This window comes from Schistocerca gregaria, unplaced genomic scaffold (assembly GCF_023897955.1).
Source record: "Schistocerca gregaria isolate iqSchGreg1 unplaced genomic scaffold, iqSchGreg1.2 ptg000224l, whole genome shotgun sequence".
NCBI classification, from domain to species: Eukaryota; Metazoa; Arthropoda; class Insecta; order Orthoptera; family Acrididae; genus Schistocerca; species Schistocerca gregaria.
The window spans coordinates 4,114,814-4,139,243 of NW_026061744.1; positions in this window are offsets into that span (position 1 = coordinate 4,114,814).

Consider the following 24,430-nt stretch of genomic DNA (forward strand, 5'->3'; position numbering starts at 1 on the left):
TTGCACTGGTGAATGTGAAAAGTGTTCACATGTAGAAAAAACATTAGAAATCCGTCCGTTTTCGTCATTTGTTATCGAATCGACTTAAAGCCAGATTGTTACATTGGCCGCTCTTCTCTCTGAAAAGGTTGTACTTATCGACTGCAAAGCTATGTAGCGTGCTGCGGTATGTGGAGACACTAAAAGCACCATAATAGAACACAGATGAAGCTTCTAAGTTGATGTAATAGCCAGTAAGAAGTAGTCAAATTCAAGTTTTAGGTATCGATTATTGACTTTTTAGCTGGCTTTGGTTCCTTGGACATGAGCTAGGACCTTAGGATTCTGCATGAAAGGCGGCCTAGCTGCAGAGTTGCACGGGAGAATGTGAAAAGTGTTCATATGTAGTAAAAACCTAGAAATCCGTCCGTTTTCGTCATTTGTTACCGAATCGACATAAAGCCAGATCGTCACATTGGCCGCTCTTCTCTCTGAAACGGTTGTACTTATCGTCTGCAAAGCTATGTCGCATGCTGTGGTATGCGGAGACACTAAAATCACCATAGTAGAAAACAGATGAAGCTTCTAAGTTGATGTAATAGCCAGTAAGATATAGTACAATTCAAGTTTTAGGTTTCGATTATTGACTTTTTAGCTGGCTTTGGTGCCTTGGACATGAGCTAGGACCTTAAGATTCTGCATGAAAGGAGGACTAGCAGCCGAGTTGCACGGGAGAATGTGAAAAGTGTTCATATGCAGTAAAAACCCGAAAAATCCGTTCGTTATCGTCATTTTTTTATCGAATCGACATAAGGCCAGATCGTCACATTGGCCGCTCTTCTCTCTGAAATGGTTGTACTTATCGTCTGCAAACATATGACGTGTGCTGCGGTATGCGGAAACACTAAAACCACCATAGTAAAACACAGATGAAGCATCTAATTTAATGTAATAGCCAGTAAGAAATAGTACAATTCAAGTTTTAGGTATCGATTATGGACTTTTTAGCTGGCTTTGGTGCCTTGGACATGAGCTAGGACCTTAAGAATCTGCATGAAAGGAGGACTAGCAGCCGAGTTGCACGGGAGAATGTGGAATGTGTTCATATGTAGTAAAATCCTGAGAAATCAGTCCGTTTTCGTCATTTGTTATCGACTCGACTTAAAGCCAGATCTTCACATTGGCCGCTCTTCTCTCTGAAACGGTCCTAATTATCGTCTGCAAAGCTATGTCTCGTGCTCCGGTATGCGAAGACACTAAAAGCACCATAGTAGAAAACAGATGAAGCTTCTAAGTTGATGTAATAGCCAGTAAGATATAGTACAATTCAAGTTTTAGGTTTCGATTATTGACTTTTTAGCTGGCTTTCGTGCCTTGGACATGAGCTAGGACCTTAAGATTCTGCATGAAAGGGGGACTAGCAGCCGAGTTGCATGGGAGAATGTGGAATGTGTCCATATGTAGTAAAAACCTAGAAATCCGTCCGTTTTCGTCATTTGTTACCGAATCGACTTAAAGCCAGATCGTCACATTGGGCGCTCTTCTCTCTGAAACGGTTGTACTTATCGTCTGCAAAGCTATGTCGCGTGCTGTGGTATGCGCAGACACTAAAAGCACCATAGTAGAAAACAGATGAAGCTTCTAAGTTGATGTAATAGCCAGTAAGAAGTAGTACAACTCAAGTTTTAGGTATCGATAATTGACTTTTTAGCTTGCTTTTGTGCCTTGGACATGACCTAGGACCTTGATATTCTGCATGAAAGGAGGACTATCAGCCGAGTTGCACGGGCGAATGTGAAAAGTGTTCACATGTAGCAAAAACATTAAAAATCCGTCCGTTTTCGTCATTTGTTACCGAATCGACTTAAAGCCAGATCGTCACATTGGCCGCTCTTCTCTCTGAAACGGTTGTACTTATCGTCTGCAAAGCTATGTCGCGTGCTGCGGTATGCGGAGACACTAAAAGCACCATAGTAGAACACAGATGAAGCTTCTAAGTTGATGTAATAGCCAGTAAGAAGTAGACCAATTCAAGTTTTAGGTATCGATTATTGACTTTTTAGCTATCTTTGGCTCCTTGGACATGAGCTAGGACCTTAAGATTCTGCATGAAAGGAGGACTAGCAGCCGAGTTGCATGGGAGAATGTGGAATGTGTTCATATGTAGTAAAAACCTAGAAATCCGTCGGTTTTCGTCATTTGTTACCGAATCGACTTAAAGCCAGATCGTCACATTGGCCGCTCTTCTCTCTGAAACGGTTGTACTTATCGTCTGCAAAGCTATGTCGCGTGCTGCGGTATGCGGAGACACTAAATGCACCATAGTAGAACACAGATGAAGCTTCTAAGTTGATGTAATAGCCAGTAAGAAGTAGTACAATTCAAGTTTTAGGTAGTGATTATTGACTTTTTGTCTGGCTTTGGTGCCTTGGACATGAGCTAGGACGTTAAGATTCTGCATGAAAGGAGGACTAGCAGCTGAGTTGCACGGGACAATGTGAAAACTGTTCATATGTAGTAAAAACCTGAGTAATCCGTCCGTTTTCGTCATTTGTTATCGCATCGACTTAAAAGCCATATCGTCACATTGGCCGCTCTTCTCTCTGAAACGGATGTACTTATCGTCTGCAAAGCTATGTCGCATGCTGCGGTATGCGGAGACTCTCAAAGCACTATAGTAGAACACAGATGAAGCTTCTAAGTTGATGTAATAGCCAGTAAGAAGTAGTACAATTTAAGTTTTAGGTATCGATTATTGACTTTTTAGCTGGCTTTGGTGCCTTGGACATGAGCTAGGACCTTAAGATTCTGCATGAAAGGAGAACTAGCACCGGAGTTGCACGGGAGAATGTGAAAAGTGTTCATATGTAGTAAAAACCTGAGAAATCCGTCCGTATTCGTCATTTGTTATCGACTCAACTTAAAGCCAGATCATCACATTGGCCGCTCTTCTCTCTGAAACGGTTGTACTTATCGTCTGCAAAGCTATGTCTCGTGCTCCAGTATGCGGAGACACTTAAAGCACCATAGTAGAAAACAGATGAAGCTTCTAAGTTGATGTAATAGCCAGTAAGATATAGTACAACTCAAGTTTTAGGTATCGATAATTGACTTTTTAGCTTGCTTTTGTGCTTTGGACATGAGCTAGGACCTTGATATTCTGCATGAAAGGAGGACTATCAGCCGAGTTGCACTGGTGAATGTGAAAAGTGTTCACATGTAGAAAAAACATTAGAAATCCGTCCGTTTTCGTCATTTGTTATCGAATCGACATAAAGCCAGATCGTCACATTGGCCGCTCTTCTCTCTGAAACGGTTGTACTTATCGTCTGCAAAGCTATGTCGCATGCTGCGGTATGCGGAGACACTAAAATCACCATAGTAGAAAACAGATGAAGCTTCTAAGTTGATGTAATAGCCAGTAAGATATAGTACAATTCAAGTTTTAGGTTTCGATTATTGACTTTTTAGCTGGCTTTGGTGCCTTGGACATGAGCTAGGACCTTAAGATTCTGCATGAAAGGAGGACTAGCAGCCGAGTTGCACGGGAGAATGTGAAAAGTGTTCATATGCAGTAAAAACCCGAAAAATCCGTTTGTTATCGTCATTTTTTTATCGAATCGGCATAAGGCCAGATCGACACATTGGCCGCTCTTCTCTCTGAAATGGTTGTACTTATCGTCTGCAAAGATATGACGTGTGCTGCGGTATGCGGAAACACTAAAACCACCATAGTAAAACACAGATGAAGCATCTAATTTAATGTAATAGCCAGTAAGAAATAGTACAATTCAAGTTTTAGGTATCGATTATGGACTTTTTAGCTGGCTTTGGTGCCTTGGACATGAGCTAGGACCTTAAGAATCTGCATGAAAGGAGGACTAGCAGCCGAGTTGCACGGGAGAATGTGGAATGTGTTCATATGTAGTAAAACCTGAGAAATCCGTTCGTATTCGTCATTTGTTACCGAATCGAATTAAAGCCAGATCGTCACATTGGTCGCTCTTCTCTCTGAAACGATTGTACTTATCGACTGCAAAGCTCTGTCGCGTGCTGCGGTATCCGGAGACACTAAAAGCACCATAGTAGAACACAGATGAAGGTTCTAAGTTGATGTAATAGCCAGTAAGAAGTAGTCCAATTCAAGTTTTAGGTATCGATTATTGACTTTTTAGCTGGCTCTGGAGCCTTGGACATGAGCTAGGACCTTAAGATTCTGCATGAAAGGAGGACTAGCAGCAGAGTTGCACGGGAGAATGTGGAATGTGTTCATATGTAGTAAAAACCTAGAAATCCGTCCGTTTTCGTCATTTGTTATCGAATCGAATTAAAGCCAGATCGTCACATTGGTCGCTCTTCTCTCTGAAACGATTGTACTTATCGTCTGCAAAGCTATGTCGCGTGCTGCGGTATGCGGAGACACTAAAAGCACCATAGTAGAACACAGATGAAGGTTCTAAGTTGATGTAATAGCCAGTAAGAAGTAGACCAATTCAAGTTTTAGGTATCGATTATTGACTTTTTAGCTGGCTTTGGTTCCTTGGACATGAGCTAGGACCTTAAGATTCTGCATGAAAGGAGGACTAGCTGCCGAGTTCCACGGGAGAATGTGAAAAGTGTTCATATGTAGTAAAATCCTGAGAAATCAGTCCGTTTTCGTCATTTGTTATCGACTCGACTTAAAGCCAGATCTTCACATTGGCCGCTCTTCTCTCTGAAACGGTCCTAATTATCGTCTGCAAAGCTATGTCTCGTGCTCCGGTATGCGAAGACACTAAAAGCACCATAGTAGAAAACAGATGAAGCTTCTAAGTTGATGTAATAGCCAGTAAGATATAGTACAATTCAAGTTTTAGGTTTCGATTATTGACTTTTTAGCTGGCTTTGGTGCCTTGGACATGAGCTAGGACCTTAAGATTCTGCTTGAAAGGGGGACTAGCAGCCGAGTTGCATGGGAGAATGTGGAATGTGTCCATATGTAGTAAAAACCTAGAAATCCGTCCGTTTTCGTCATTTGTTACCGAATCGACTTAAAGCCAGATCGTCACATTGGCCGCTCTTCTCTCTGAAACGGTTGTACTTATCGTCTGCAAAGCTATGTCGCGTGCTGCGGTATGCGGAGACACTAAAAGCACCATAGTAGAACACAGATGAAGCTTCTAAGTTGATGTAATAGCCAGTAAGAAGTAGACCAATTCAAGTTTTAGGTATCGATTATTGACTTTTTATCTGGCTTTGGTGCCTTGGACATGAGCTAGGACCTTAAGATTCTGCATGAAAATAGGACTAGCAGCCGAGTTGCATGGGAGAATGTGGAATGTGTTCATATGTAGTAAAAACCTGAGTAATCCGTCCGTTTTCGTCATTTGTTATCGAATCGACTTAAAAGCCAGATCGTCACATTGGCCGCTCTTCTCTCTGAAACGGATGTACTTATCGTCTGCAAAGCTATGTCGCATGCTGCGGTATGCGGAGACTCTCAAAGCACTATAGTAGAACACAGATGAAGCTTCTAAGTTGATGTAATAGCCAGTAAGAAGTAGTACAATTTAGGTTTTAGGTATCGATTATTGACTTTTTAGCTGGCTTTGGTGCCTTGGACATGAGCTAGGACCTTAAGATTCTGCATGAAAGGAGAACTAGCACTGGAGTTGCACGGGAGAATGTGAAAAGTGTTCATATGTAGTAAAAACCTGAGAAATCCGTCCGTATTCGTCATTTGTTATCGACTCAACTTAAAGCCAGATCATCACATTGGCCGCTCTTCTCGCTGAAACGGTCGTAATTATCGTCTGCAAAGCTATGTCTCGTGCTCCAGTATGCGGAGACACTAAAAGCACCATAGTAGAAAACAGATGAAGCTTCTAAGTTGATGTAATAGCCAGTAAGGTATAGTACAATTCAAGTTTTAGGTATCGATTATTGACTTTTTAGGTGGCTTTGGTGCCTTGGACATGAGCTAGGACCTTAAGATTCTGCATGAAAGGAGGACTAGCAGCCGAGTTGCACGGGAGAATGTGGAATGTGTTCATATGTAGTAAAAACCTAGAAATCCTTCCGTTTTCGTCATTTGTTATCGAATCGACTTAAAGCCAGATCGTCACATTGGGCGCTCTTCTCTCTGAAACGGTTGTACTTATCGTCTGCAAAGCTATGTCGCGTGCTGTGGTATGCGCAGACACTAAAAGCACCATAGTAGAAAACAGATGAAGCTTCTAAGTTGATGTAATAGCCAGTAAGAAGTAGTACAACTCAAGTTTTAGGTATCGATAATTGACTTTTTAGCTTGCTTTTGTGCCTTGGACATGAGCTAGGACCTTGATATTCTGCATGAAAGGAGGACTATCAGCCGAGTTGCACGGGTGAATGTGAAAAGTGTTCACATGTAGCAAAAACATTAGAAATCCGTCCGTTTTCGTCATTTGTTACCGAATCGACTTAAAGCCAGAGCGTCACATTGGCCGCTCTTCTCTCTGAAACGGTTGTACTTATCGTCTGCAAAGCTATGTCGCGTGCTGCGGTATGCGGAGACACTAAAAGCACCATAGTAGAACACAGATGAAGCTTCTAAGTTGATGTAATAGCCAGGAAGAAGTAGTACAATTCAAGTTTTAGGTATCGATTATTGACTTTTTAGGTGGCTTTGGTGCCTTGGACTTGAGCTAGGACCTTAAGATTCTGCATGAAAGGTGGACTAGCAGCCGAGTTGCACGGGAGAATGTGAAAAGTGTTCATATGCAGTAAAAACCCGAAAAATCCGTTCGTTATCGTCATTTTTTTATCGAATCGACATAAGGCCAGATCGTCACATTGGCCGCTCTTCTCTCTGAAATGGTTGTACTTATCGTCTGCAAAGATATGACGTGTGCTGCGGTATGCGGAGACACTAAAACCACCATAGTAAAACACAGATGAAGCATCTAATTTAATGTAATAGCCAGTAAGAAGTAGTACAATTCAAGTTTTAGGTATCGATTATGGACTTTTTAGCTGTCTTTGGTGCCTTGGACATGAGCTAGGACCTTAAGAATCTGCATGAAAGGAGGACTAGCAGCCGAGTTGCACGGGAGAATGTGAAAAGTGTTCATATGTAGCAAAAACCTGAGAAATCCGTCCGTATTCGTCATTTGTTACCGAATCGAATTAAAGCCAGATCGTCACATTGGTCGCTCTTCTCTCTGAAACGATTGTACTTATCGACTGCAAAGCTCTGTCGCGTGCTGCGGTATCCGGAGACACTAAAATCACCATAGTAGAACACAGAAGAAGGTTCTAAGTTGATGTAATAGCCAGTAAGAAGTAGTACAATTCAAGTTTTAGGTATCGATTATTGACTTTTTAGCTGGCTTTGGTGCCTTGGACATGAGCTAGGACCTTAAGATTCTGCATGAAAGGAGGACTAGCAGCAGAGTTGCACGGGACAATGTGAAAAGTGTTCATATGTAGTAAAAACCTAGAAATCCGTCCGTTTTCGTCATTTGTTATCGAATCGACTTAAAGCCAGATCGTCACATTGGTCGCTCTTCTCTCTGAAACGATTGTACTTATCGTCTGCAAAGCTATGTCGCGAGCTGCGGTATGCGGAGACACTAAAAGCACCATAGTAGAACACAGATGAAGGTTCTAAGTTGATGTAATAGCCAGTAAGAAGTAGACCAATTCAAGTTTTAGGTATCGATTATTGACTTTTTAGCTGGCTTTGGTTCCTTGGACATGAGCTAGGACCTTAAGATTCTGCATGAAAGGAGGACTAGCTGCCGAGTTGCACGGGAGAATGTGAAAAGTGTTCACATGTAGTAAAAACCTGAGAAATCCGTCCGTTTTCGTCATTTGTTATCGACTCGACTTAAAGCCAGATCTTCACATTGGCCGCTCTTCTCTCTGAAACGGTCCTAATTATCGTCTGCAAAGCTATGTCTCGTGCTCCGGTATGCGGAGACACTAAAAGCACCATAGTAGAAAACAAGATGAAGCTTGTAAGTTGATGTAATAGCCAGTAAGCTATAGTACAATTCAAGTTTTAGGTATCGATTATTGACTTTTCAGCTGGCTTTGGTGCCTTGGACATGAGCTAGGACCTTAAGATTCTGCATGAAAGGAAGACTAGCAGCCGAGTTGCACGGAAGAATGTGGAATGTGTTCTTATGTAGTAAAAACCTAGAAATCCGTCCGTTTTCGTCATTTGTTATCGAATCGACTTAAAGCCAGATCGTCACATTGGCCGCTCTTCTCTCTGAAACGGTTGTACTTATCGTCTGCAAAGCTACGTCGCGTGCTGCGGTATGCGGAAACACTAAAAGATCCATAGTAGAACACAGATGAAGCTTCTAAGTTGATGTAATAGCCAGTAAGAAGTAGCACAATTCAAGTTTTAGGTATCGATTATTGACTTTTTAGCTGGCTTTGGTGCCTTGGACATGAGCTAGGACCTTAAGATTCTGCATGAAGGGAGGACTATCAGCCGAGTTGTACGGGAGAATGTGAAAAGTGTTCATATGTAGTAAAAACCTAGAAATCCGTCCGTTTTCGTCATTTGTTATCGAATCGACTTAAAGCCAGATCGTCACATTGGCCGCATTTATGTCTAAAACGATTGTACTTATCGTATGCAAAGCTATGTCGCGTGCTGCGGTATGCGGAGACACTAAAAGCATCATAGTAGAACACAGATGAAGCTTCTATGTTGATGTAATAGATAGTAAGAAGTAGTACAATTCAAGTTTTAGGTATCGATTATTGACTTTATAGCTATCTTTGGTGCCTTGGACATGAGCTAGGACCTTAAGATTCTTCACGAAAGGAGGACTAGCAGCTGATTTGCACGGGAGAATGTGAAAAGTGTTCATATGTAGTAAAAACCTGAGAAATCCGTCCGTTTTCGTCATTTGTTATCGACTCGACTTAAAGCCAGATCTTCACATTGGCCGCTCTTCTCTCTGAAACGGTTGTACTTATCGTCTGCAAAGCTATGACGTGTGCTGCGGTATGCGGAGACACTAAAATCACAATGGTAAAACACAGATGAAGCATCTAATTTAATGTAATAGCCAGTAAGAAGTAGTCCAATTCAAGTTTCAGGTATCGATTATTAATTTCTTAGCTGGCTTTGGTGCCTTGGACATGAGCTAGGACCTTAAGATTCTGTATGAAAGGAGGACTAGCAGCTGAGTTGCACGGGAGAATGTGAAAAGTGTTCATATGCAGGAAAAACCCGAAAAATCCGTTCGTTATCGTCATTTGTTATCGAATCGACTTAAAGCCAGATCGTCACATTGGTCGCTCTTCTCTCTGAAACGATTGTACTTATCGACTGCATCGCTATGTCGCGTGCTGCGGTATGCGGAGACACTAAAAGCACCATAGTAGAACACAGATGAAGCTTCTAAGTTGATGTAATAGCCAGTAAGAAGTAGTACAATTCAAGTTTTAGGTATCGATTATTGACTTTTTAGCTGGCTTTGGTGCCTTGGACATGAGCTAGGACCTTAAGATTCTGCATGAAAGGAGAACTAGCAGCCGAGTTGCACGGGAGTATGTGAAAAGTGTTCATATGTAGTAAAAACCTGAGAAATCCGTCCGTTTTCGTCTTTTCTTATCGAATCGACCTAAAGCCAGAATGTCACACTGGCCGCTCTTCTCTCTGAAACGGTTGTACTTATCGTCTGCAAAGCTAAGACGTGTGCTGCGGTATGCGGAGACACTAAAACCACCATAGTAAATCACAGATGAAGCATCTAATTTATTGCAATAGCTAGTAAGACATAGTACAATGCAAGTTTTAGGTATCGATAATGGACTTTTTAGCTGGCTTTGGTGCCTTGGACATGAGCTAGGACCTTAAGAATCTGCATGAAAGGAGGACCAGCAGCCGAGTTGCACGGGAGAATGTGAAAGTGTTCATATGTAGTAAAAAAATGAGAAATCCGTCCGTTTTCGTCATTTGTTATCGAATCGACTTAAAGCCAGATCGTCACATTGGTCGCTCTTCTCTCTGAAACGATTGTACTTATCGTCTGCAAAGCTATGTCGCGTGCTGCGGTATGCGGAGACACTAAAAGCACCATAGTAGAACACAGATGAAGGTTCTAAGTTGATGTAATAGCCAGTAAGAAGTAGTACAATTCAAGTTTTAGGTATCGATTATTGACTTTTTAGCTGGCTTTGGTTCCTTGGACATGAGCTAGGACCTTAAGATTCTGCATGAAAGGTGGACTAGCAGCTGAGTTGCACGGGAGAATGTTAAAAGTTTCATATGCAGTTAAAATCTGAGAAATCCGTCCGTTTTCGTCATTTGTTATCGACTCGACTTAAAGCCAGATCTTCACATTGGCCGCATTTATGTCTAAAACGATTGTACTTATCGTCTGCAAAGCTATGTCGCGTGCTGCGGTATGCGGAGACACTAAAAGCATCATAGTAGAACACAGATGAAGCTTCTATGTTGATGTAATAGATAGTAAGAAGTAGTACAATTCAAGTTATAGGTATCGATTATTGACTTTATACCTATCTTTGGTGCCTTGGACATGAGCTAGGACCTTAAGATTCTTCACGAAAGGAGGACTAGCAGCTGATTTGCACGGGAGAATGTGAAAAGTGTTCATATGTAGTAAAAACCTGAGAAATCCGTCCGTTTTCGTCATTTGTTATCGACTCGACTTAAAGCCAGATCTTCACATTGGCCGCTCTTCTCTCTGAAACGGTTGTACTTATCGTCTGCAAAGCTATGACGTGTGCTGCGGTATGCGGAGACACTAAAACCACAATAGTAAAACACAGATGAAGCATCTAATTTAAAGTAATAGCCAGTAAGAAGTAGTCCAATTCAAGTTTTAGGTATCGATTATTAATTTCTTAGCTGGCTTTGGTGCCTTGGACATGAGCTAGGACCTTAAGATTCTGCATGAAAGAAGGACTAGCAGCTGAGTTGCACGGGAGAATGTGAAAAGTGTTCATATGCAGGAAAAACCCGAAAAATCCGTTCGTTATCGTCATTTGTTATCGAATCGACTTGGAGCCAGATCGTCACATTGGTCGCCCTTCTCTCTGAAACGATTGTACTTATCGTCTGCAAAGCTATGTCGCGTGCTGCGGTATGCGGAGACACTAAAAGCACCATAGTAGAACACAGATGAAGGTTCTAAGTTGATGTAATAGCCAGTAAGAAGTAGTACAATTCAAGTTTTAGGTATCGATTATTGACTTCTTAGCTGGCTTTGGTTCCTTGGACATGAGCTAGGACCTTAAGATTCTGCATGAAAGGTGGACTAGCAGCTGAGTTGCACGGGAGAATGTTAAAAGTGTTCATATGCAGTTAAAACCTGAGAAATCCGTCCGTTTTCTTCATTTGTTATCGAATCGAGTTAAAGCCAGATCGTCACTTTGGTCGCTCTTCTCTCTGAAACGATTGTACTTATCGTCTGCAAAGCTATGTCGCGTGCTGCGGTATGTGGAGAACTAAAAGCACCATAGTAGAACACAGATGTGGCTTCTATGTTGATGTAATAGCCAGTAAGAAATAGTAAAAATCAAGATTTAGGTATCGATTATTGACTTTTTAGGTGGCTTTGGTGCCTTGGGCATGAGCTAGGACCTTAAGATTCTGCATGTAAGGAGGACTAGCAGCTGAGTTGCACGGGAGAATGTGAAAAGTGTTCATATGCAGTAAAAACCCGAAAAATCCGTTCGTTATCGTCATTTGTTATCGAATCGCTTAAAGCCAGATCGTCACATTGGCCGCTCTGCTCTCTGAAATGGTTGTACTTATCGTCTGCAATGCTATGACGTATGCTGCGGTATGCGGAGACACTAAAACCACCATAGTAAAACACAGATGAAGCATATAATTAAATGTAATAGCCTGTAAGAAGTAGTACAATTCAAGTTTTAGGTATCGATTATGGACTTTTTAGCTGGCTTTGGTTCCTTGGACATGAGCTAGGACCTTAAGAATCTGCATGAAAGGAGGACTGGCAGCCGAGTTGCACGGGAGAATGTGAAACGTGTTCATATGTAGTAAAAACCTGAGAAATCCGTCCGTATTCGTCATTTGTTATCGAATCGACTTAAAGCCAGATCGTCACATTGGTCGCTCTTCTCTCTGAAACGATTGTACTTATCGTCTGCAAAGCTATGTCGCGTGCTGCGGTATGCGGAGACACTAAAAGCACCATAGTAGAACACAGATGAAGCTTCTAAGTTGATGTAATAGCCAGTAAGAAGTAGTACAATTCAAGTTTTAGGTATCGATTATTGACTTTTTAGCTGGGTTTGGTGCCTTGGACATGAGCTAGGACCTTAAGATTCTGCATGAAAGGAGAACTAGCAGCCGAGTTGCACGGGAGAATGTGAAAAGTGTTCACATGTAGTAAAAACCTGAGAAATCCGTCCGTTTTCGTCATTTGTTATCGAATCGACTTAAAGCCAGATATTCACATTGGCCGCTCTTCTCTCTGAAACGGTCCTAATTATCGTCTGCAAAGCTATGTCTCGTGCTCCGGTATGCGGAGACACTAAAAGCACCATAGTAGAAAACAGATGAAGCTTCTAAGTTGATGTAATAGCCAGTAAGATATAGTACAATTCAAGTTTTAGGTTTCGATTATTGACTTTTTAGCTGGCTTTGGTGCCTTGGACTTGAGCTAGGACCTTAAGATTCTGCATGAAAGGAGGACTAGCAGCCGAGTTGCATGGGAGAATGTGGAATGTGTTCATATGTAGTAAAAACCTAGAAATCCGTCTGTTTTCGTCATTTGTTACCCAATCGACTTAAAGCCAGATCGTCACATTGGCCGCTCTTCTCTCTGAAACGGTTGTACTTATCGTCTGCAAAGCTATGTCGCGTGCTGCGGTATGCGGAGACACTAAAAGCACCATAGTAGAACACAGATGAAGCTTCTAAGTTGATGTAATAGCCAGTAAGAAGTAGTACAATTCAAGTTTTAGGTATCGATTATTGACTTTTTAGGGGGCTTTGGTGCCTTGGACTTGAGCTAGGACCTTAAGATTCTGCATGAAAGGAGGACTAGCAGCTGAGTTGCACGGGAGAATGTGAAAAGTGTTGATATGCAGTAAAAACCTGAAAAATCCGTTCGTTATCGTCATTTTTTTATCGAATCGTCATAAGGCCAGAACGTCACATTGGCAGCTCTTCTCTCTGAAATGGTTGTACTTATCGTCTGCAAAGATATGACGTGTGCTGCGGTATGCGGAGACACTAAAATGACCATAGTAAAACACAGATGAAGCATCTAATTTAATGTAATAGCCAGTAAGAAGTAGTACAATTCAAGTTTTAGGTATCGATTATGGACTTTTTAGCTGGCTTTGGTGCCTTGGACATGAGCTAGGACCTTAAGAATCTGCATGAAAGGAGGACTAGCAGCCGAGTTGCACGGGAGAATGTGAAAAGTGTTCATATGTAGTAAAAACCTGAGAAATCCGTCCGTATTCGTCATTTGTTACCGAATCGTCTTAAAGCCAGATCGTCACATTGGTCGCTCTTCTCTCTGAAACGATTGTACTTATCGACTGCAAAGCTATGTCGCGTGCTGCGGTATCCGGAGACACTAAAAGCACCATAGTAGAACACAGATGAAGGTTCTAAGTTGATGTAATAGCCAGTAAGAAGTAGTCCAATTCAAGTTTTAGGTATCGATTATTGACTTTTTAGCTGGCTTTGGTGCCTTGGACATGAGCTAGGACCTTAAGATTCTGCATGAAAGGAGGACTAGCAGCAGAGTTGCACGGGACAATGTGAAAAGTGTTCATATGTAGTAAAAACCTAGAAATCCGTCCGTTTTCGTCATTTGTTATCGAATCGACTTAAAGTCAGATCGTCACATTGGTCGCTCTTCTCTCTGAAACGATTGTACTTATCGTCTGCAAAGGTATGTCGCGTGCTGCGGTATGCGGAGACACTAAAAGCACCATAGTAGAACACAGATGAAGGTTCTAAGTTGATGTAATAGCCAGTAAGAAGTAGACCAATTCAAGTTTTAGGTATCGATTATCGACTTTTTAGCTGGCTTTGGTTCCTTGGACATGAGCTAGGACCTTAAGATTCTGCATGAAAGGAGGACTAGCTGCCGAGTTGCACGGGAGAATGTGAAAAGTGTTCACATGTAGTAAAAACCTGAGAAATCCGTCCGTTTTCGTCATATGTTATCGACTCGACTTAAAGCCAGATCTTCACATTGGCCGCTCTTCTCTCTGAAACGGTCCTAATTATCGTCTGCAAAGCTATGTCTCGTGCTCCGGTATGCGGAGACACTAAAAGCACCATAGTAAAACACAGATGAAGCATCTAATTTATTGTAATAGCTAGTAAGAAGTAGTACAATGCAAGTTTTAGGTATCGATAATGGACTTTTTAGCTGGCTTTGGTGCCTTGGACATGAGCTAGGACCTTAAGATTCTGCATGAAAGGAGGACCAGCAGCCGAGTTGCACGGGAGAATGTGAAAAGTGTTCATATGTAGTAAAAAAATGAGAAATCCGTCCGTTTTCGTCATTTGTTATCGAATCGACTTAAAGACAGATCAACACATTGGCCGTTCTTCTCTCTGAGACGGTTACATTTATCGTCTGCAAAGCTATGTCGCGTGCTGCGGTATGCGGAGACACTAAAAGCACCATAGTAGAACGCAGAAGAAGCTTCTAAGTTAAAGTAATAGCCAGTAAGAAGTAGTACAATTTAAGTTTTAGTTGTCCATTATTCTCTTTTTAGCCGGCTTTGGTGGCTTGGACATGACCTAGGACCTTAAGATTTTGCATGAAAGGAGGACTTGCAGCCACGTTGCACTGGAGAATGTGAAAAGTGTTCATATGTAGTAAAAACCTGAGAAATCCGTCCGTTTACGTCATTTGTTATCGAATCGACTTAAATGAAGATCGTCACATTGGCCGTTCTTCTCTCTAAAACGGTTACAATTATCGTCTGCAAAGCTATGTCGCGTGATGCGGTATGCGGAGACATTAAAGCACCATAGTAGAACACAGAAGAAGCTTCTAAGTTGAAGTAATAGCCAGTAAGAATTAGTACAATTCAAGTTTTAGTTGTCGATTATTCACTTTTTAGACGGCTTTGGTGGCTTGGACATTGCCTAGGACCTTAAGATTTTGCATGAGAGAAGGACTAGCAGCCGCGTTGCACGGGAGAATGTGAAAAGTGTTCATATGTCGTAAAAACCTGAGAAATCCGTCCGTTTTCGTCATTTGTTATCGAATCGACTTAAAGCCAGATCGTCACATTGGCCGCTTTTCTCTCTGAGACGGTTACATTTATGGTCTGCAAAGCTATGTCGCGTGCTGCGGTATGCGGAGACACTAAAAGCACCATAGTAGAACACAGAAGAAGCTTCTAAGTTGAAGTAATAGCCAGTAAGAAGTAGTACAATTCAAGTTTTAGTTGTCGATTATTCACTTTTTAGCCGGCTTTGGTATCTTAGACATGACCTAGGACCTTAAGATTTTGCATGAAAGGAGGACTAGCAGCCGCGTTGCACGGGAGAATGTGAAAAGTGTTCATATGTAGTAAAAACCTGAGAAATCCGTCCGTTCTCGTCATTTGTTATCGAATCGACTTAAAGCCAGATCGTCACATTGGCCGGTTTTCTCTCTGAGACGGTTACATTTATCGTCTGCAAAGCTATGACGCGTGCTGCGGTATGCGGAGACACTAAAAGCACCGTAGTAGAACACAGAAGAAGCTTCTAAGTTCAAGTAATAGCCAGTAAGAAGTAGTACAATTCAAGTTTTAGTTGTCGATTATTCACTTTTTTGCCGGCTTTAGTGGCTTGGACATGACCTAGAACCTTAAGATTTTGCATGAAAGTATGACCTGCAGCCGCGTTGCACGGGAAAATGTGAAAAGTGTTCATATGTAGTAAAAACCTGAGAAATCCGTCCGTTTTCGTCATTTGTTATCGAATCGACTTAAAGCCAGATCGTCACATTGGCCGCTTTTATCTCTGAGACGGTTACATTTACCGTTTGCAAAGGTATGTCGCGTACTGCGGTATGCGGAGACACTAAAACCACCATAGTAGAACACAGAAGAAGCTTCTAAGTTGAAGTAATAGCCAGTAAGACGTAGTAGAATTCAAGTTTTAATGTCGATTATTCACTTTTTAGCCGGCTTCGGTGGCTTGGGCATGACCTAGGACCATAAGATTTTGCATGAAAGGAGGACTTGCAGCCGCGTTGCACGGGAGAATGTGCAAAGTGTTGATATGTAGTAAAAACCTGAGAAATCCGTCCGTATTCGTCATTTGTTATCGAATCGACTTGAAGCCAGATCGTCACATTGGCCGCACTTCAGTCTGAAACGGTTACATTTATCGTCTGCAAAGCTATGACGTGTGCTGCGGTATGCGGAGACACTAAAACCACAATAGTAAAACACAGATGAAGCATCTAATTTAATGTAATAGCCAGTAAGAAGTAGTCCAATTCAAGTTTTAGGTATCGATTATTAATTTCTTAGCTGGCTTTGGTGCCTTGGACATGAGCTAGGACCTTAAGATTCTGCATGAAAGGAGGACTAGCAGCTGAGTTGCACGGGAGAATGTGAAAATTGTTCATATGCAGAAAAAACCCGAAAAATCCGTTCGTTATCGTCATTTGTTATCGAATCGACTTAAAGCCAGATCGTCACATTGGTCGCTCTTCTCTCTGAAACGATTGTACTTATCGACTGCATCGCTATGTCGCGTGCTGCGGTATGCGGAGACACTAAAAGCACCATAGCAGAACACAGATGAAGCTTCTAAGTTGATGTAATAGCCAGTAAGAAGTAGTACAATTCAAGTTTTAGGTATCGATTATTGACTTTTTAGCTGGCTTTGGTGCCTTGGACATGAGCTAGGACCTTAAGATTCTGCATGAAAGGAGAACTAGCAGCCGAGTTGCACGAGAGTATGTGAAAAGTGTTCATATGTAGTAAAAACCTGAGAAATCCGTCCGTTTTCGTCATTTGTTATCGAATCGACCTAAAGCCAGAATGTCACACTGGCCGCTCTTCTCTCTGAAACGGTTGTACTTATCGTCTGCAAAGCTAAAACGTGTGCTGCGGTATGCGGAGACACTAAAACCACCATAGTAAAACACAGACGAAGCATGTAATTTATTGTAATAGCTAGTAAGAAGTAGTACAATGCAAGTTTTAGGTATCGATAATGGACTTTTTAGCTGGCTTTGGTGCCTTGGACATGAGCTTGGACCTTAAGAATCTGCATGAAAGGAGGACCAGCAGCCGAGTTGCACGGGAGAATGTGAAAAGTGTTCATATGTAGTAAAAAAATGAGAAATCCGTCCGTTTTCGTCATTTGTTATCGAATCGACTTAAAGCCAGATCGTCACATTGGCCACTTTTATCTCTGAGACGGTTACATTTACCGTTTGCAAAGGTATGTCGCGTACTGCGGTATGCGGAGACACTAAAAGCACCATAGTAGAACACAGAAGAAGCTTCTAAGTTGAAGTAATAGCCAGTAAGAATTAGTACAATTCAAGTTTTAGTTGTCGATTATCCACTTTTTAGCCGGCTTTGGTGGCTTGGACATGGCCTAGGACCTTAAGATTTTGCATGAGAGAAGGACTACCAGCCGCGTTGCACGGGAGAATGTGAAAAGTGTTCATATTTAGTAAAAACCTGAGAAATCCGTCAGTTTTCGACATTTGTTATCGAATCGACTTAAAGCCAGATCGTCGCATTGGCCTCTTTTCTCTCTGAGACGGTTACATTTATCGTCTGCAAAGCTATGTCGCGTGCTGCGGTATGCGGAGACACGAAAAGCACCATAGTAGAACACAGATGAAGGTTCTAAGTTGATGTAATAGCCAGTAAGAAGTAGTACAATTCAAGCTTTAGTTATCGATTATTGACTTTTTACCCTTCTTTGGTGCCTTGGATATGTGCTAGGACCTTACGATTTTGCATGAAGGGAGGTCTAGCAGCCACGTTTCATGGGGGAATGTGAAACGTGTTCATATGTAGTGAAAACTTGAGAAATCAGCCCGTTTCGTCTTTTGCTATCGAATCAACTTAATGCCAGATTGTCATATTGGCCGCTCTTTCCTCTGAAACGGTTCCATTTATCGTGTGCAAACCTATGTCGCGAGCTGCGGTATGAGGAGACACTAAAAGCACCATAACAGAATACAGAAGAAATTTCTAAGTTGATGTGTTAGAACACAGAAGAAGCATCTAAGTTTATGTGAAAGCCAGCACGTAGCAGTACAATTTAAGTTTTAGTTATCGATTATTGCCTTTTTAGACGGCTTTGGTGAATGGACATGAGCTCGGAGCTTGAGATTTTGCAGGGAGGGAAGTATAGCTGCCGCGTTGCATGGGGGAATGTGAAAAGTGTTCATATGTAGTGAAAACCGGAGAAATCCGCCCGTTTTCGTCATATGCTAATGAATCGACTTAATGCCAGATCGTCAAATTGGCCGCTCTTCTCTCTGAAACGGTTACATTTGTCATGTGCAAAGCTATGTCGCGTGCTGCGGTATGCGGAGACACTAAAAACAGCTTAATAGAACACACAAGAAGCTTCTATGTTGATCTGATAGCCAGTACGACGCAGTGTAATTCAAGTTTTAGTTATCGATTATTGACTTTTTAGACGGCTTTGGTGCATTGGACATGCGTTAGGACCTTAAGATTTTGCATGAAGGGAGGTCAAGCAGCCACATTGCACGACAGAATGTGAAAAGTGTTCATATGTTGTAAAAAACTGAGAAATCCGCCCGTTTTCGTTATTTGCTATCGAATCGACCTAATGCCAGATCGTCATATTGGCCGTTCTTCTCTCTGAAACGGTTACATTTATCGTGTGCAAAGCTATGTCGCGTGCTGCGGTATGAGGAGACACTAAAAGCACCATAACAGAACACAGAAGAAATTTCTAAGTTGATGTGTTAGAACACAGAAGAAGCATCTAAGTTGATGTGAAAGCCAGCACGTAGCAGTACAATTCAAGTTTTAGTTATCGATTATTGACTTTTTAGACGGCTTTGGTGCATTGGACATGAGCTAGTACCTTAAGATTTTGTAAGAAGGTAGGTATAGCAGCCGCGTTGCACAGGGGAATGTGAAAAGTGTTCATATGTAGTGAAAACCTGAGAAATCTGCCCGTTTTCGTCATTTGCTATCGAATCGACCTAATGCCAGATCTTCATATTTGCCGCTCTTCTCTCTTGAACGGTTACATTTATCGTGTGCAAAGCTATCTCGCCTACTGCGGAATGCCTAGACACTAAAAGCACCATAATGGAACATAGGAGAAGCATCTAAGTTGATGTGATAGCCAGTACGAAGCAGTACAATTCAAGTTTTAGTTATCGATTATTGCCTTTTTTAGACGGCCTTGGTGCCTTGGACATGAGCTAGGACCTGAAGATTTTGCATGAAGGGAATTCTAGCAGCCACGTTGCACGGGGTGATGTGAAAAGTTTCGTATGTAGTAAAAGCTGAGAAATCCGCCCGTTTTCGTTATTTGCTATCGAATCGACCTAATGCCAGATCTTCATATTGGCCGCTCTTCTCTCTTGAATGGTTACATTAATCGTGTGCAAAGCTATCTCGCCTGCTGCGGAATGCCTAGACACTAAAAGCACCATAATGGAACATAGGAGAAGCATCTAAGTTGATGTGATAGCCAGTACGAAGCCGTACATTTCAAGTTTTAGTTATCGATTATTGACTTTTTAGACGGCTTTGGTGCCTTGGACATGAGCTAGTACCTTAAGATTTTGTAAGAAGGTAGGTCTAGCAGCCACGTTGCAAGAGAGAATGTGAAAAGTGTTCAAATGTTGTAAAAACCTGAGAAATCCGCCGGTTTTCGTTATTTGCTATCGAATCGACCTAATGCCAGATCGTCATATTGGCCGTTCTTCTCTCTGAAATGGTTACCTTTATCGTGTGCAAAGCTTTGTCGCGTGCTGCGGTATGTGGTAACACTAAAAGCACCATAATATAATACAAAAGAAGCATCTAAGTTGATGTGACAGCCAGTACGAAGCAGTACTATTCAAGTTTTACGTATCGATTATTGACTTGTCAGACGGCTTTGGTGCCGTGGACATGAGCTAGGACTTTAAGATTTTGCAGGAATGGAGGTCTCGCAGCCGCGTTGCACGGGGGAATGTGAAAAGTGTTCATATGTAGTGAATACCTGAGAAATCCGCCCGTTTTCGTCATTTTCTATCGAATCGACTTAATGCCAGATCGTCATATTGGCCGGTATTCTCTCTGAAACGGTTACATTTATCGTGTGCAAACCTATGTCGCGAGCTGCGGAATGCCTGAACACTAAAAGCGCCATAATAGAACACAGAAGAAGCATCTATGTTGATGTGATAGAAAGTACTTAGCCGTACATTTCAAGTTTTAGTTATCGATTATTGACTTTTTAGACGGCTTTTGTGCATTGGACATGAGCTAGGACCTTAAGATTTTGCATGAAGGGAGGTCTAGCAGCCACGTTGCACGAGACAATGTGAAAAGTGTTCATATGTTGTAAAAACCTGAGAAATCCGCCCGTTTTCGTTATTTGCTATCGAATCGACTTAATGCGAGATCGTCATATTGACGGTTCTTCTCTCTGAAATGGTTACATTTATCGTGTGCAATGCTATGTCGCTTGCTGTGGTATGTGGAGACACTAAAAGCACCATAATAGAACACAGAAGAAGCTTCTATGTTGATGTGATAGCCAGTGCGATGCAGTGTAATTCAACTTTTAGTTATCGATTATTGACTTTTTAGACGGCTTTGGTGCATTGGACATGAGCTATGACCTTAAGATTTTGCATGAAGGGAGGTCTAGCAGCCACGTTTGCACGATAGAATGTGAAAAGTGTTCATATGTTGTAAAAACCTGAGGAATTCGCCCGTTTTCTTTATTTGCTATCGAATCGACTTAATGCCAGATCGTCATATTGGACGCTCTTCTCTCTGAAACGGTTACATTTATCGTGTGCAAAGCTATGTCGCGTGCTGCGGTATGAGGAGACACTAAAAGCACCATAACAGAACACAGAAGAAATTTCTAAGTTGATGTGTTAGAACACAGAAGAAGCTTCTAAGTTGATGTGAAAGCCAGCACGTAGCAGTACAATTCAAGTTTTAGTTATCGATTATTGACTTTTTAGACGGCTTTGGTGCATTGGACATGAGCTAGGACCTGAAGATTTTGCATGAAGGGAATTCTAGCAGCCACGTTGCACGGGGTGATGTGAAAAGTTTCGTATGTAGTAAAAGCTGAGAAATCCGCACGTTTTCGTCATTTGCTATCGAATCGACCTAATGCCAGATCTTCATATTTGCCGCTCTTCTCTCTTGAACGGTTACATTTATCGTGTGCAAAGCTATCTCGCCTACTGCGGAATGCCTAGACACTAAAAGCACCATAATGGAACATAGGAGAAGCATCTAAGTTGATGTGATAGCCAGTACGAAGCCGTACATTTCAAGTTTTAGTTATCGATTATTGACTTTTTAGACGGCTTTGGTGCCTTGGACATGAGCTAGTACCTTAAGATTTTGTAAGAAGGTAGGTCTAGCAGCCACGTTGCAAGAGAGAATGTGAAAAGTGTTCAAATGTTGTAAAAACCTGAGAAATCCGCCGGTTTTCGTTATTTGCTATCGAATCGACCTAATGCCAGATCGTCATATTGGCCGTTCTTCTCTCTGAAATGGTTACCTTTATCGTGTGCAAAGCTATGTCGCGTGCTGCGGTATGTGGTAACACTAAAGCACCATAATATAATACAAAAGAAGCTTCTAAGTTGATGTGATAGCCAGTACGAAGCAGTACTATTCAAGTTTTACGTATCGATTATTGACTTGTCAGACGGCTTTGGTGCCGTGGACATGAGCTAGGACTTTAAGATTTTGCAGAAATGGAAGTCTCGCAGCCACGTTGCACGGGGGAATTTGAAAAGTGTTCAAATACAATGAAAACCTGAGATATCCGCCTATGTTTCGTCATTTGCTATCGAATCGACTTAACGCCAGATCGTCATAGTGCCCGCTATTCTCTCTGAAACCGTTATATTTATCGTGTGCAAGCTATGTCGCGTGCTGCGGTATGCAGAGACACTAAAAGCATCATAATAGAACACAGAAGAAGCTTCTATGTTGATGTGATAGCTAATACGAAGCAGTACAATTAAAGTTTTAGTTATCGATTATTGAATTTTTAGACGATTCAGGTGCCTTGGACATGAGCTAGGACCTTACGACCCTGCATGAAGGGAGGTCTAGCAGCCGCGTTGCACGGGGGAATGTGAAAAGTGTTCATATGTAGTGAAAACCTGAGAAATCCGCCCGTTTTCGTCATTTGCTATCGAATCGACTTAATGCCAGATCGTCATATTGGCCGGTATTCTCTCTGAAACGCTTACATTTATCGTGTGCAAACCTATGTCGCGAGCTGCGGAATGCCTGAACACTAAAAGCACCATAATAGAACACAGAAGAAGCATCTATATTGATGTGATAGAAAGTACTTAGCAGTACATTTCAAGTTTTAGTTATCGATTATTGACTTTTTAGACGGCTTTGGTGCCTTGGACACGAGCTGGGATCTTAAGATTTTGCATGAACGGAGGTCTAGCAGCCACGTTGCAAGAGAGAATGTGAAAAGTGTTCATATGTTGTAAAAACCTGAGAAATCCGCCCGTTTTCGTTATTTGCTATCGAATCGACCTAATGCCAGATCGTCATATTGGCCGTTCTTCTCTCTGAAACGGTTACATTTATCGCGTGCAAAGCTATGTCGCGTGCTGCGGTATGAGGAGACACTAAAAGCACCATAACAGAACACAGAAGAAATTTCTAAGTTGATGTGTTAGAACACAGAAGAAGCTTCTAAGTTGATGTGGAAGCCAGCACGTAGCAGTATAATTCAAGTTTTAGTTATCGATAATTGACTTTTTAGACGGCTTTGGTGCATTGGACATGAGCTACGACCTGAAGATTTTGCATGAAGGGAATTCTAGCAGCCACGTGCACGGGGTGATGTGAAAAGTTTCGTATGTAGTGAAAACTTGAGAAATACGCCCGTTTTCGTTATTTCTATCGAATCGACCTAATGCCAGATCGTCTTATTGGCCGCTCTTCTCTCTGAAATGGTTACATTTATCGTGTGCAAAGCTATGTCGCGTGCTGTGGTATGTGGAAACAGTAAAAGCACCATAATATAATACAAAAGAAGCATCTAAGTTGATGTGATAGCCAGTACGAAGCAGTACAATTCAAGCTTTAGTTATCGATTATTGCCTTTTTTAGACGGCCTTGGTGCCTTGGACATGAGCTAGGACCTTAAGATTTTGCATGAAGGGAGGTCTCGCAGCCACGTTGCCCGACAGAATGTGAAAAGTGCTCATATATATTAAACACCTGAGAAATCCGCCCGTTTTCGTCATTTGCTATCGAATCGATTTAATGCCATATCGTCAAATTTGCCGCCCTTCTCTCTGAAACGGTTACATTTATCGTGTGCAAACCTATGTTGCGGGCTGCGGAATGCCTGGACACTAAAAGCACCATAATAGAACACAGAAGAAGCATCTAAGTTGATGTGATAGAAAGTACTTAGCCGTACATTTCAAGTTTTAGTTATCGATTATTGCCTTTTTAGACGGCTTTGGTGCCTTGGACATGAGCTAAGACCTTAAGATTTTGCATGAACGGAGGTCTAGCAGCCACGCTGCAAGAGAGAATGTGAAAAGTGTTCATATGTTGTAAAAACCTGAGAAATCCGCCGGTTTTCGTTATTTGCTATCGAATCGACCTAATGCCAGATCTTCATATTGGCCGCTCTCCTCTCTTGAACGGTCACATTTATCGTGTGCAAAGCTATCTCGCCTGCTGCGGAATGCCTAGACACTAAAAGCACCATAATGGAACATAGGAGAAGCATTTAAGTTGATGTGATAGCCAGTACGAAGCCGTACATTTCAAGTTTTAGTTATCGATTATTGACTTTTTAGACGGCTTTGGTGCCTTGGACATGAGCTAGTACCTTAAGATTTTGTATGAAGGTAGGTATAGCAGCCGCGTTGCACAGGGGAATGTGAAAGGTGTTCATATGTAGTGAAAACCTGAGAAATCTGCCCGTTTTCGTCATTTGCTATCGAATCGACTTAATGCCAGATCGTCATATTGACGGTTCTTCTCTCTGAAATGGTTACATTTATCGTGTGCAATGCTATGTCGCGTGCTGCGGTATGTGGAGACACGAAAAGCACCATAATATAATACAAAAGAAGCACCTAAGTTAATGTGATAGCCAGTACGAAGCAGTACAATTCAAGTTTCAGTTATCGATTATTGCCTTTTTTAGACGGCTTTGGTGCCTTGGACATGAGCTACGACCATCAGATTTTGCAGGAAGGGAAGTCTAGCAGCCGCCTTGCACGGGAGAATGTGAAAAGTGTTG